The sequence below is a fragment of the Haliaeetus albicilla genome, chromosome 2, assembly GCF_947461875.1.
Source record: "Haliaeetus albicilla chromosome 2, bHalAlb1.1, whole genome shotgun sequence".
Taxonomy (NCBI): domain Eukaryota; kingdom Metazoa; phylum Chordata; class Aves; order Accipitriformes; family Accipitridae; genus Haliaeetus; species Haliaeetus albicilla.
In genome coordinates, this window is record NC_091484.1 from 33,671,432 (window position 1) to 33,685,903 (window position 14,472).

At 37.5% G+C, this 14,472-nt stretch overlaps 2 protein-coding genes across 2 annotated transcripts in view; both read left to right on the forward strand.

Annotated features, from left to right (window-relative positions):
• The window catches only part of EAF1 (ELL associated factor 1), a 172,655-nt gene that overhangs the window by 109,897 nt on the left and 48,286 nt on the right, over positions 1-14,472 (forward strand). The window lies entirely within an intron of this gene.
• The window catches only part of ZNRF2 (zinc and ring finger 2), a 64,493-nt gene that overhangs the window by 1,735 nt on the left and 48,286 nt on the right, over positions 1-14,472 (forward strand). The gene's annotated exons all lie outside the window — the stretch shown is intronic.

The window sequence follows — 14,472 nt, forward strand, 5'->3', positions numbered from 1 at the left end:
GCGAAACTCTGAATTAACCAAGAAGCTGAGGCTCTTTAAGAGGCATATTAGATGTGGAGCAAGTTGTCATAGTTTTTTGTCTCTCCTGTGATATTGAGATGAATAGGACTGGTATAGGACTTGCATTTTACTTCCTGTGTTCTTTACCTTAAAAATCTGCCTGTAAGTTGCCAGCTGCTTTCAAAGTTGCTGACTACTCTCAGTACTGCTTGTTCTAAAGATCGTTGTTCGTATAAGTCAAGCATTAAGGTGCAAGGTGACTTTTTAAATTGATTAATTCTCTTGATAATTCTAATATAGGTATGTATTACAACCTGTCTAAATACTAACCAACTTCCCCAAAAGCTTTCTTTTGGAAAAGAGGAGGCTAATGTAAGATTTCTATGTTTCTGTATTCTAGTTAATCTCTTTGTGAATACTATTTGTAGCAGGTTGGGCTTTCTTCTTTTCTGTAATGCAACCTGTTTTTAGCCAAAGCAGAGCTGTCTTCAGCCTGACTGTCATAGGGTGCGCAAGGTTTCTGTCACATGGCCTGCCACCTATATGTCTGTTGGCCTGAAGATAGCATAGCTGTTACTTCCTAGATCTAAAACTACCTCCTCCCAGCTCACTGGTTGAACATTAACAGAAAGCTGTCAAACCCTATTATAATAAGGGAATATTTGCCCTTAAGAAAGAAAACATAACTATTTTCATAGTACCAAGCTGCTCAATAGGAGTGCTTTGTTGCAAGGATGCTCATTGTACCGTCATGGTAGCTTCGGGTGGAAGAAGGTGCATGCATTTCTCTTGGTGATGAAAGGATGCCCTATCATGGAGCATTGTGCAGTTTGTGCTAGGCACAAGGGAATTAAAACATGCAGCCAGTTGTTGCTCCAAGGTAAAACTTTTTTTTTTTCTCCTTGCTTAAACTATGTCTTGCAACCTGCCTTGCTGCCAGGAGGGAGTGGATTAAATGTAAATGCAGTGGTGAGGATCAATAACCTAGGAAAGTGTTTATTCAGATGCAGGAAGGTCACTTCAGAATAACTCTGAATTTGATCGTACTTTTTTATGGCACATAATCTATTAATTGCTGTACTACAGCATATTTTGTCTTTTGCAAATCTCTGAAACTGATATATTAAAGAGGATATAGGCTGAAATGGCACAAAGCTTGTTGCTTTTTCTGGTGCAGGAGAAGTGCCAGGAGGGGTACACTCTCTTTATCTACTGACTAATAAATAAGGAATGCCATATGTTAGGAGTTTGAGTAGCCAGTTTGAAAATACGCTGTCCTTATGTGGTCAGAAGATGTTAATGAATCTACTTGCTGCTTCTCTTTTAAAAATCTCAGTATTTCTTATAGGGATGAATAACTTTAATCATAATACTGCAACACCTGTGAAGAAGGCCTCGCTTGAAACATTATTCTTTTTTTCAATTTAAATATTATGTGATATCAGTGATACATTACTCCACATCACACTGAATGTTGGCATCCTTATTTAGTTGCATGCTTTGTGTTTTCTTGGTTCCTTGTAATAACTAGATGCTTGGAAGAAGTAGCCCCACTGGAGATCAAATATTAGCATCAGCATGGTGAAAAATAACTTGAAGCATTGTTTTGTCCTGATGGTAACTAGCTCAAGCTTGTCTAGGTGTGGTATCTGGCATTTATCTTGTGTATCATAAGCATGCTTGAAGTCCCCTCCCTTGTTTTGTAACTTGCAAATTAGCCAAATTGTTTCTTTTTATTGTGAAAACTACTGAAATTAATTTTGAGGATTAGCGTAGCAATTCTATGAAAATTAAAAGAAAAAAGAACAAGAATAACTTCCATAAGTTGAACTGAATCTCCAACTATTTATGTTTTTAGGCATACTGCTTGGCTTCATCAATCAGAGACACGTGGGTGTTGCATTTGTTAAATTACTGTAATTAATTTGCCATTAGTGAATTATACTCTATTGTCACTTTTACTGAGCAGCCTTGCGTGCTGAAGTAATGTATAAATACTAACTCTCTAATGTAACGTACTTAAATCCACACTATGCTTGTTAATATGCCATTTGAACAAGAATATAAAAAGTGTTATGTTATTGTATGTTAATGTATTAGAAAGTATGATCACTTATTTTCTATGTTCCTTTCATAGGAACTGTAGTAACAACAGCCTTTCCTGACTGTGAGGGTCTGATGTTCCTGTCTGACCTCAGGCTGGTGCACCTTTATGATCAACATATAACAGAGTAAATACTGCTATGTAACCTTACATCTCATCTCAGGGAGAGTTCAATTTACTGAATAACTGGGGCCTTGGTCTCACCAAAAAAAAAAAAAAAAGGTGTTTAACTTTGTATCATAAGCATGCCTGGAGTAGGTTTAGAGCATTAAGCAAAGTGAGACCCAAATTCCATAAGAACTTATGGCACTCTCAGATGCAGAAGCCAAACCTGTACGTGACGTTCAAGCACTTTTTTGCCACACAGCGCCGAGTTCCAGCTTTCTTTAAGGCAATAATGCCGTTATCAGGAATTTTGACCGGAAGTTTCCCTCTCTGTTCCTCAGTGAATGGAACTTGCCCTCTCTCCCAGCCCCAAAGTAAATATTCTTACCTTCTGTTAAGAATAGCGTGTAGAAGAGTTGGCCCTGAGATCCACAGTTAGTTTTTTCCACTGTGTTTTTAGGCAGTAAGTATTCCTGTGTAGATTGTCAGCACTGCAGTAAAGCTACTGCTGTAGTTACAAAATAGCTTGGTTTTGTCAACGATGCTTGCAGCAATTGGTTCAGCTAAAAATGGACCGTCTTTCGGAATTTTCTTTGCTTTAGGTAACTGCTGATGTGTTACTTCCGTCACTTAAAATGTTGACAGCTCCTCAGAACCCATTTCATGTTTGTGATCCTCTTTCTGGGTGGTCACAACAGGGAGAATTCTTGGTGAAAACACCTAGTATAAGTATCCTTCTGGTGTGCAAATTTAAATCTTTTCTTGGGAATGTTGTTATAAGACAAGAATAAAGCCTTTAAATATTTTTTTATCTTTAAAAGTCTCTTAGGGAAGAATATGTAAAAATTCAACTGAAGATAGCAGATGTGTTACATATTGAGTCTTTTAAATATCCTCATCAGTTCTTCATTCAAGTTGATTGAGCAGAGACTATACAAGTATTATACAAAATCTCAGATTGCGTTATATACTGTCATATACAATTTTATATGATGTATTTATAGACAGGTTTTTAAATACATAGTGTTGTCAGATACAACTGTTGATGGCTTTCAGGCCTATATCAAGACTTGGAGTAGTAATTTGGAGATTAAGTTGCGTCTGTTCACCTTTATTAGGAGAAGGAAGTTTGTTCTGTTCTTCTCAAGCCAAATAATAGTCAGGCTTTTTTATGAAGTACTCTACGCTCCAGGAGTTATCGCCAGCTACTGAATGTATGTAACATAGTATGGGTAGAACCTTATAGGTATGTTATAGTAGCATTTGTTTGTAATAATACCTGGTGGAAGTAATGAATGAATTCTTCATTCTATAGAATAAAGTTCACAAAAGCTGCAGGTTATAACCTGAATTATTTGTTGGATTGTGGGAAGCAGATATCAGTAGAAGAATGATGTGAAGTCTCAGAAAAGTTTTTTTAGATATCTCTCAAACTGCCTAGAAAGCCGCATATTGTTTTGTTTTCCATCTGACCTGTTTAGTTATATGGTACATTTGAATATATTCTTGAGGTTCTCTTCATTTTTCTCACATTGTTTTTTGGCAAGTATGGCTGTGTTTTGGTCACTTCCTTGCTTTCTCCCCCAGTATCAGCCAAGTACTATTGCTTTGAGAAATCGCAAAGCTCTCAAACACTTCAGACTTTAATGCTGCTCCTGTTTTGCCAGCCAAATTTGTAGCTCTGCGGTCTTTGCCCCTGACTTGGGAGAAGTGTGGGAAGTGTGCTTTGCAGTGAGACTCTTGGGATATCCTCTGTGTGTGAATCATGTTATAGGCAGTGAAACTTGCTGTTGCAGTTTCAGCTTGTATGCCTTGGTACCACTTGACATACCTTCACTTCCTGGCAGTTGTAAATTTTTTTTTTGATGGTTGAGGAAGGCCAGTGAATCTTTGATACAATATATATTTCTTTAAATTATTTTCTAACCATTCAGAAAGAGGAAAGAGTGTAAGGATTTAGTCTAATAAAAACTGTAACTTTTTCATAAAATTCTGCCTTTTTTGGAGGTATGATAACACTGCTATTTGCTGTTGTGAACACAAAAAAATCCCGTGTGCATTTTCAGATGGTTTTGCAGCTCATAGGTCCTAGAAGGTGCAGCACAGTAAAAGCTAAGAGGCTGTCTCTGCTTTAGTGTTTTGATTTGTTTCTATTCACTTTGCTGCACCAGTGAAACAGAATCATCCATGGTTGTCCACTTTGGAAGAATGAGAGCAATAATAGTGAGGGGCTGGTTGAAGTCTACTGATTGTAGAAGAAGGTTAAAATGGAGACCAGTCTGAAAGCTGAGAGAAGTACAAACATGTCTGTACACATACACATAACTTCGCAACAACCACAGATTGGGGGGAGATAGATGTGTGCCTCATTTTCTTTTCAGCTATACCAATGAGTTGACTCCAGAGTGAGAGAAAAGAGTCACTTTTGCAGTCTCTAAAGACGTGGGAGGTTTTGGAAATGTATTAGCATTCCATTAACCAAAATGTAGGTTGAAAAATCCAGTGTGCTATGAGAGCAGTCCAAGGATAAGTCTATTGATAGGAGTTTCAGAAGAGCAGTTCTGACAGATGGGTTTGAGGAATCCGATCCCTTTTCAGGGTCTTGCTGTTCCTGTGTTTAGTGGGATCTTCTGTTGTTCCTGCATATGTACAGTGGGCAGCATACAGTTCCTGGGTGGCAGCAGAGATATAAACTCTCCTAAGGAGAGGACAGGAAAAAGTAGCAAAAAGTCCTACACCATGACTCACCTGCTCCAGCTCAGTCAGGAGAGTGCTTTTAGTCTCAGATGTTGAGTATTTGGACAAATGAGCTAAAAGAACTGTTTGGATCTTCTGTGCTACTGCAAGTGAAGCCCCTGGGAGCCATGTTTCATTTTCTGCAGTTGGAGACAGGTCTCTGTGGTGATGAGAGACTTGGGGCACTGGAGTAAAGACTGAGGTGAGTGATAGACAATCTTTGAAGGGCTGCTTTTTCTTCTCCTGCCTGGTAAACAAAAGGCATTAGGAGAAGCCAAATAATAAAAATGTCAGCACTGCATTTAGGGGAGAAATGTAAATAGTTAATTGTCTGAAGAAAAGAGAACAGCCTAATTGTAATGGCATATATAAATATTTCTTTTGGCTGTCAAGACAGTGATAATACCTGATTGAGCCTTTGCAGTGCCAGTTCAAACACAGGCCTTCCTCTTTAATGTCTTCAGAATACCTATCCAACCCTGATATCCTGACAGTGTGCGTCTCCTCATGTTCTCTCACATAATTGCAGACTAGTCACCAAAAACCTCCCAAGTCATTTTTTTGTCTTATAAAGAAAGCCTTTTGTCACTGCTAGAAATTCAAGACTATTTTTAAAACACATTGCCTACTCATCTGTTTGGGTAAGTTGTCCTCTCCTGTTCTTGCCAGCTGCTCATGGAAAACTTCATCATGTAATTGTTCTTGATTTGCTGTCTTAGCCTTGCATGAAACTTTAAAGTTTTGAATAATGTTACGAAGGTTTTTGAGTAGGTTTTCCCTGCTATTTGCAGATGCATGAACCAAATTTATATTATTTTCAAGATTTTTCTGGAGTGTGTCTACTGCTCATTAATGGTTTAATTAGTTTCAGCAAAGACATATGGTCGTTTCTACAAATTTGTTCATTTACTGTGGTAATGGAACGTGTTGTTCTTGCAGATGTTTAACCCATGAAAAGAAACAGTGATAAACCTTTGAGTGCTCTGAGTTTCTATTTTGGAATATCTTTAAGGAAACATATCAATTAAAAAAAACCAATTTGTATAAAAACAATTACCTGAGTAAAACCAGAACAGCACTTCTTAAGCATCCAGCAAAGTGGTTTTGCTGTCTACTCTCTGGCTAGGTATTTCCTAAACAAGTGCCTATGTTCCTAAGGCCACCTTTCCATTGTAAATGATCATTGTGACTTTCATAAGGTTGTCTCACTGTGCATCCAGAGCTCTTTGATGTCTGTTCTTTGGTAGGCTTCAAATTCTTCACGCTGGCAGAAATGGGAGGGTAAACCATAGAAAGAATGAGGCTCGTTCTCACTTTCACTCAGGATACGCTTCTGTTTTCTGCATGGAAATTGCATAGTATTGACCCTGGGAGATCAGGAAGCATGCAGGAAAATCTCGTAGGGCTCAGGATGTCTGACTGCCTGCCAAACAGAATATGAAGTGTTGTGTGGGATTCGACTCCGTTACTCTTAGTCGTTTTTAGGAACTGACCTACCTGGGCGTTTTCTTCTTCCTTGTCTGCTCTGTCTAAAAATCAGACCACCACAGCCTGTGAATAGTCCCCAAAGGGTGGGTGTGCTGCATACCATTGCAGATATTTTTAGTAGATTCTGTTTGCTGACTGACTTAGTGTGCTATAAATACAGAGTTCTCATCTGGTATGCACTTTGCATGTCTTCTAGTAACTTATAATGAATTCACCTAAGAATAATGGCAAGAAAAAATGAGCTGTTACAATTTATTTGGCTTTCTATATGAAGTGTCATTTATATAAAACAATTATTTAGCAACATTTTAACTGTAAATGGCTTTTAAAACTAGTGGTGTTCCAAAACACTTCCTAGTCAGGCTACCATAATTAGTCCCTATGTCAGATTGATTTATACTGCAATTTCATTATGGTTTTAAAAATTGAAAGTGGAGTTTTTAGATACGAGGGGTTAGTTGAGCATCTGGAATAGTATCAACACTAGTAAATTACATTCTTTGTTATGTCAGTACTAGCATGTTGCCTGAAAATGCTTAAAGGCTATTCTGTGGGGAAAAATGAAGCTTTAGTTATGATTCTCCTGGGAATTTTTTTGTAAAGTATAGGTGTATATACATTTGCTTGAGTTGAAATATAGTTAAGGCACTTACCACGTTTTTTAAATTATTAGGACTGAATGCAAAAAGGGGAAGGACCCATGTCTTATTAAAATACAGATGCATCTGTCTGAGTATTGAATTTGACACAAAATTGAAGGGAGGGTTCTTGCTGAATTGTGCTGAGCATAACCTAAATGCAGTTCTTCTGTACTGCTAAGATAAAAACTGTCATAGTGTACACTAACAGATGTGGCCTTCATGAAAGAAGTTTAAAACTGGTGAAGTTTTCCATGTGCAGCAAAAGAAAGGTCTGCTTAGAAGTGCTTTCTGCAGATTGCCTGAACACACAGACAGTGTTATGAGAATCTTAAAATTTATTTTATAATGAAATCTGGGCCAATCTGGTGATAGTCTTTCAGAAAACTTAAAAAATAAACTGTCTTCCTGCCAAGAATCCTAGATAGTTTGCTGAAAATCATGTTGCTTTTGAATCCTGACTACCTGCAGCTATCAGAAGTTTTACTTCTTACTTGTGGACCGAAGAACATCACTCCTTCTTGACTCTTGAGCATGCATATGGATTGAAGTTCCAGTATGGGGAGGAATCTTGCCTGTCTTGAGAAAATGCTGTGGCTCTACCAAATAGAGCAGAGCATCATCAGTTAAGCAAATTTCAGAGAGATAATGGTGGGCAATCTCCAGAATATAAAGAACAGTGACAATAGTAAAATGCAGTTCTCTATGGTCATTTAACTGCTTTCACCATGAGGCAGTCCTCTTTCTTCTCATTGTCTTTGCTGCATCAGCAAGAATGACTAGAGTAGCCTAAAGCAAGGATGGCTGAAGTAGCCTAAGAGGTCAAATTGGAGGATTTGCTGTCCATTTTCTTCGGTGTTTTGCTGTCTTTTGGGGAGAATGAGTTTAAAATCACACCCCTGCATTCTGAATATTGTAAGGCATATTATGCTTGTGCAGCAGGTGGCTCAGGGCTCCTATAGTCTCTTAAATTGGATAAGCATGATTCATCTTCAGAGGTGATTTTGATGAAGTATCCTGAAAGGTAGTATTACTGAGTTCAGGTGTGAAGTGCCCAAATACAGCGTTACCTATGTAGCTTTCTTCTAGAGTTTTTTAATTTTTCACTGTTGAGATTTGCAGCCTTAATGGTCAATTAGGGTTGGTGTGAGTGTTTTGGTTTGGTTTTCTTCCTCCCTAACCAGGTGGGTATAGTTGTTAGAGGTAGTCAGATCAGTGTGGATAGATGCTTGTTTTATTTATATATTGGGAGTAGTACTAAATATATGACAAGTTGATTGTTTGAGTTCAAAACAAAAAAGACCTCACTTTTTGTTAAAGCACTATCACTCTATTAACAAATTACAATTCCAAAATAATAAAACATAATTGTAAAACTACTTCCATTTTTTTAAAGTGCTGTGTAAAGAAGTAAAATACCTGCTCCACCCATGCAGTAGAGCCATAAGGCTGTTGCTGGCTGAAGAGAAATGATCGACTAGAACAATGTGTGAATGAAAACAGCATGAAATTCATATGTGTAAAAGGGTTGCACGCTATCAAAGAAACACCCTTTGAATATCTAATTCACCTGTCCTAACATTTGGATACTAGGTGACTAACGTTTAGATACTACATGACAAGTGTACAGGCATTGCCTTGCTTCTTAAGGACTGAATTATATTACTTTTCAGTTAGCTTTAATTGTATGTTTGCTACAGCTCAGCCTTGGATTAGTTTATATCTGAATGTCTCATATCTGTGAATTTGTGTGTTTTGTAAGTGATAACATTTTCAAAGACAGATGATACTGGGCTTCTTCATAACCATGGATGTGAAAAACCAAAGTGCCTAAAATGCTTTAGAAGTAAAATACAATACTGAAATAGCTTCCAGTTTGGAGGACGTACGGATTCCATCGCTAGCATAATAAACTGCGTGCTAAAATAAATTTTGGTTTTCACACACTTGATAAGACCAAGACAGCATACAGCTAGGGAATGAAGGAAATGTTCTTTGCAAATGTGGGACTAGTTCTGCTGCAAACAAAGAAATAAGAAGGCTAATGCAAATAATGTGTTTTATGTTGTGCAAGTGTGGGGCCTGACGTGTTCAGCCCAGGTTATTCTCCTTTGTGTCTCCACTGTGCCTCTCCAGTTGTAAAGCACACAGTTGTGTTCAGCTGATGAAGTCAAAAGGAAATGATGAACACATTTGGAGCTGGAGGGCAAGAGTTCCTTCTAGTGGGCTGGGTGGGTATATATGACTTCTCTCTATGGGTGTGCAGGCAACCAACCTTTTAAATGTATTTAATGATTGTACATTTTGCTTTAAGGGTTTATTCAGAAGAAACGTTCAAAAGAGTTTTAAGCTCAGATGATGTAATTTCTTGACATTAAACAGTTTGATATGTTGGGGAAATCTGTTGATTTGTGAAAAGTGAGTTAGTATTAAGCTTTATGAAGACCGCTTAGGCTGACAGCAGTGTTGAGATTGTTTGTTCCTATCCACACAGATAAGGCAAGTTTATACTGTTGTGGAACCTGAGGTCATGGAGCAGTTGTGAGAAGCATTCTCATTTTAAAATTCTGGCCAGCATTGATTCTCTTTTAGGGATTGGCTAGCTGCAATCTTTGATCAAGGTAATTTTGACCACTGGCTAAGTAATCTTTTTAAAAACTTGTTAAATATTTGACCTTTTTAAAAATTTATTTTATTTATTATTAAGTGACAAACCAAAAAATTTCCAGGACCTCTGCTGCAGTCCTTGCTTTTAGGAGTGCTAGAAAATTCAGTAGGAATTAATTTCTGTAGTTTCTTTCAACTCCTGGAAAAAATTATACTCTGAACAGTCTTTTTCAATGCTAAGTATGACTTGCCTTATAGTTGTAACAGATGTGGCAGTCTTTCTCTGCAAAATACTTGCTTATGTGTGGCTGTTGCTTGATTTTTAGTAGTGGATTAATGGTATTGACCTCCATTTTAGCTGAACTTTAATTTACTGATGAAAATACTGGCATACAGATGTTGTATTTTATCCTGGTATTTTATTGATGAAAAACATGTACTTAGCAAAGCTACAAGTAGCCAAAAGCATCCAAAAATGAAGTGGACCCCTGTTAAGTGTGCTGGAGAAGTGATTCTTGTATTTTGCTATCTACAGGTTGTTCCTTCCATCTCTGCCATTCCACCAATTGTTCATTAGTTAACTAATGAAAATGGCAGGTGTAGGGTGTAGTATGATATTAAATGAGGGTGTGGCATGGTATTGAATGTTGGCTTTTTGAGGCTGAAAAGCTATACGTCCATGTTGTTGGTTTGGTGGTGTGTCTGGATTGCTAACTATGCTGAGAAACAGGGTGCTGGCCTAATGTAGTTATACTACCTTTTAATAATGGAAATAACTCTAGCTACAGCTCTGATATAATGAGCTGAGAATGGGAGACCTGAAGGTATGCTGGTCTAGATGAGATGATATCAATTTGGGGATTATTCTCATTTTCCCCTTGTTTGGTTCAACAAATACCTTTGCTTGCAGGTTAAGTATGCAAAAGTGATCATAATTTGTCAATATGAGGAAAGCTTTTAAAAGCTTACAATTAGTCAAATGTCTGCTTTTATTTAGCTGTAATATTTTTAAAGTGTTCTGCATTTTACAAAGTGCTGCAAAGTACTAATTGTAAAATGCACCTCTAGAGACTCTTATTTTTCTTCCTTTTCCCATCATGGATTTTGACTATTTCTGGGCTGTTTAACAGCTGTGTCCCATGGCAGTCTATTCTTAATTGTAAAACTTTGTTAGCTGTAGCTTGCAAGTGTTCTTTGAAATATGTTTAAAACCAAATGTTTTTATTCAACATGTGGCTGGCCCGACACTATCCACAAAGATGAATAAAAATGAGTGAAAAACATAAGCACCCCAGGAAATGTTAATCCCAAAGGAAGTCCTCTGAAAGGGATGTCAAATTCGTAAGCAAGACAGAGGAGGAAGAAAAATCTGTATGGAATGGTGGTGTTTGTTGAATTACTCCTACTCAGAGGGAATCAGAATGCACAGATAAGTGTGCGCTGATACAGTTGTTTTCCAATCTCTTAAAATGTGTTCCTGTGACACACTAAAGCTCTGTGTGTGTACAGCTTATTGAGAGCATCTCCTTTTTTCTTCCTTTTCTCTGCCCTCTTGCTGTGTTCTGTGCAGTTGACTCATCTTATTCACAACACCTGTATTATTAACTGAAGTGCTATTGGAAGCAAAAATAAATTACAGAAACACTGATTTAGCTGGGTCTTGAAAATATTCCCATTCAAAAAAAAATCAGTGTCTTAGTTTAAGGCTTTTTTCTTCCTAGAAAGACATAATTTTGGCTATTAGTTTGGATTTTAATTTAGTTATCCTAATTTTATCTAGCAATAGTTATATCTGTAGTGTTATTGGAGGAGTAACACTGAAGAGAAACACACTGAAAATAGATAACTAGTTCTATATCAAAGAGAAGAGAGGCCATTTTGATGGAATTCTTTATTTTAGGGCATCTATTTTTTAGGTATTTTTTTGTCTCTAGTTTTTCTAACTTACATTTCTCCAAACTTAAAAATTGTGATGTCAATTTTTCTTTTCTTTAGCAGTATTTTGAAGTGCGCATACGTTAAAACTGGTTAAACTTCCTTCCTCAGAGATCTAACTGGGTAAATGTGCTGCATATATAGCACAAGGCATTAAAGCCTGGAACTTAGATGTCAACACACTAAATTCTAATCCTGTCAGTTTTCTGTTTATGCCTTACAGATTTGTAAATTTACAAAATTACACATTTGTAATTCAATTTCAGACATGTCAAATTTCATATAGAAATAGGAAAGGAAGAAAACCTTCAAGTCAGTACTTTCTTTTTCTTGCATTTTCCCTACTGTAATTTCTCTCTGACATATTTAGCTTTATGCTCCTTCAGGCAGTGATGATAAATGAACTAGGTACAATGTTTTTAAGCTGCTGGTACAGCTAAAACACTATGAGGACAACTTTACTGAAGTCAGTGAGTCTTGCACATGCAGAACGTTTGGTATACTCACAAATCTGCCTTGAAGAGCATAATCCCATTTGTCAGGAATTGTTGTATATAACTGACAAGGATGCCTTCCTCTGCTGAAGGAAAGGAGCTCCTTCTGTCATCTCAGTATTCACATCTTCAAATTGTTAGATTTATAGCCCTCTGCAGAAACTCCTAAACTGCAAGCTAATTTTAATGGTGCTTTCCTAACCCTGAAAGTCAGTGAATAGTATGACAGTTGAACCCTATAACTGAGGATTAGGAATATCACAAGTACTTGTCCATAAAGGGAAAAATAGAGAGGAAAGATACTATTACAGTCAGTTATTGTTGTATGCAATACTTAAACATTGCATTTTCCTTTATCACACGGTCTGTTGGAAAACAACAGGCCTTCCTCTTGACATTATAAATGAATTTTCATGATTATTTTTACATTAGTAGGCATACAATGCCTTTTTCCTCAAAATTTTACACAAAAGTGGGTGCAAGAACAGATTTAATTCTAATGAGTGATGTGTGGGTGAAGGTCTCTTCGTTGATGATCATAGCACTTGAATGGACCTTGAGATTAATAGTTCCTTCCTGGCACTGGAATGTGGGATTAGCTGGGTTTAGTCCATTCCAAGCAGATGATGTTTATCTATTCTTTCTTAATTTCTGAATGGAAAACTGTCTATTTCCCTGGGTATTTAATTTTGACAACTAATTTTACCATTGGAAGACTTCCTAATAAGCAAATTACTCTTTCACAATTGATTCCCAATTTTGAAATTTGCAATTGATGCATTTTTATTAACGGGTAGTTCTTTCTTCATTACAAATGCGAAGGCTCTTTTTTTCCTTTTTTATTGTACTTCACTCTTTCTAGCTATTGGATACAATGTCAACAATGTATATAGCCTTGAAATATAACCGAAGGGGCATTTGTTACACTGTTACGCTTTAGTATCTCTCAATTTTTATGTTCGCTTTGAATTAGGCTTGTAGAAAGCTCTTAATTTGCTAGATGTGTCTGACAAAAAAGAACCAAGGCGGTAATGAAGCAGACAACATTTAACAATAAAGCAACTGTCTTAAAAAACTTAAGTTCCTGTTTCTGTCAGTGACTGTCTGCCTAGCCAGATTCAAGAGGACAGATTGATAAGAGAATTCATTAAAAACAGACTTGTGTAGAGACTTATTTGGTATTACTATTTGTGTTAGTTAAGTAAACTTGAAGCTGATTCTTCCTGTATAAAAAAGAAAGCCAGGTGCAATTATTCTTTAAAGCTTAAAGCATCTGATTTGGCTGTGAAAAACCTTTCCATAACATGGACAATAGTGCAATTGTGACTCTGTGTACAAATTGGCACTAGTGCTGTATAAATAGAGGGGGATTTCAGGGTTTTTTTATGCTTGCGTATACCTCATCATCCTTTACACAAACTGAAATTAGTATCTTTGCATCTTTAAGCCATGAATCTTGCCTGAAGACCAAGAGTAAAACCCATTAAAAGGGCTTGATTCTGGCCTGGCTGCAGAAGACAGACCTCGTGTATTAATATAACTGTTTGTGTCATTGTTGTGGTATTTGGCTAGCTGCAGTTAATAGCAGGATTAACAAAAGACTAATAACCAAGGACAAATTGTTCAGGGTTTAATACACACTCTGTAGAAGCCAGAGGAGGAAAACCCCAAAGCCCAGGCGAGCCCCTCCCAGGCCAGAGCCCTGTTCAGCACCCGCGCCCTGGACAGCTCAAGCGAAGCCTCTTCCAGGCGGCCGCTCCCCTCCAGGTGCTCCTGCTGCCCGGGGAGATGCGCCGCGTTCTTCAGCCGGGAGGTGAGACAAGGTACCTTGCCAGAATTGTACGTTTCATGCTGGCCCAAAGCTTTCTGGCTGGACTACTGAATTGTATGTAAAAGACCAAGAGCTTTGTGATAGACTCTTGTTTGCCCCCAGTTCCCTGTGGTACAGAAAGCAGCTTTGGCAGCCTTGAGAGTAGACCAGATAGACTTCCCCGGAAGGCTTTTTGTAACTCTTCCTAAGTCTGGCTCGCATACAGTTCCTATGTGTCATGGGTTTTGTGGGTTTTTTTGGTGGTTGGTTTGTTTTTTGTTTGCTTGTTTTAAATCTTGTTTGGGTTTCAGAAGTTCAATCTTCATCCATTTGTTCACTTTTATTCTAGAAAATACATTTCCTGCCACAGCTTTCCCAAACATTGGTAAACTAGTTTCCTTGTTCTTAGTTTCATCTCTGCTGTTTGTTTTTCACTTGGTTTAAGGACTTTCATGAGCTAGTTCTCATTTTCTGCTAAAAGTTTTGTTAGCCTTGTAGTTTCAACTGGACCGCCCTGCTTGATTCCTTCCAGTAAGTGGAAGCAGAAAAAGAAAA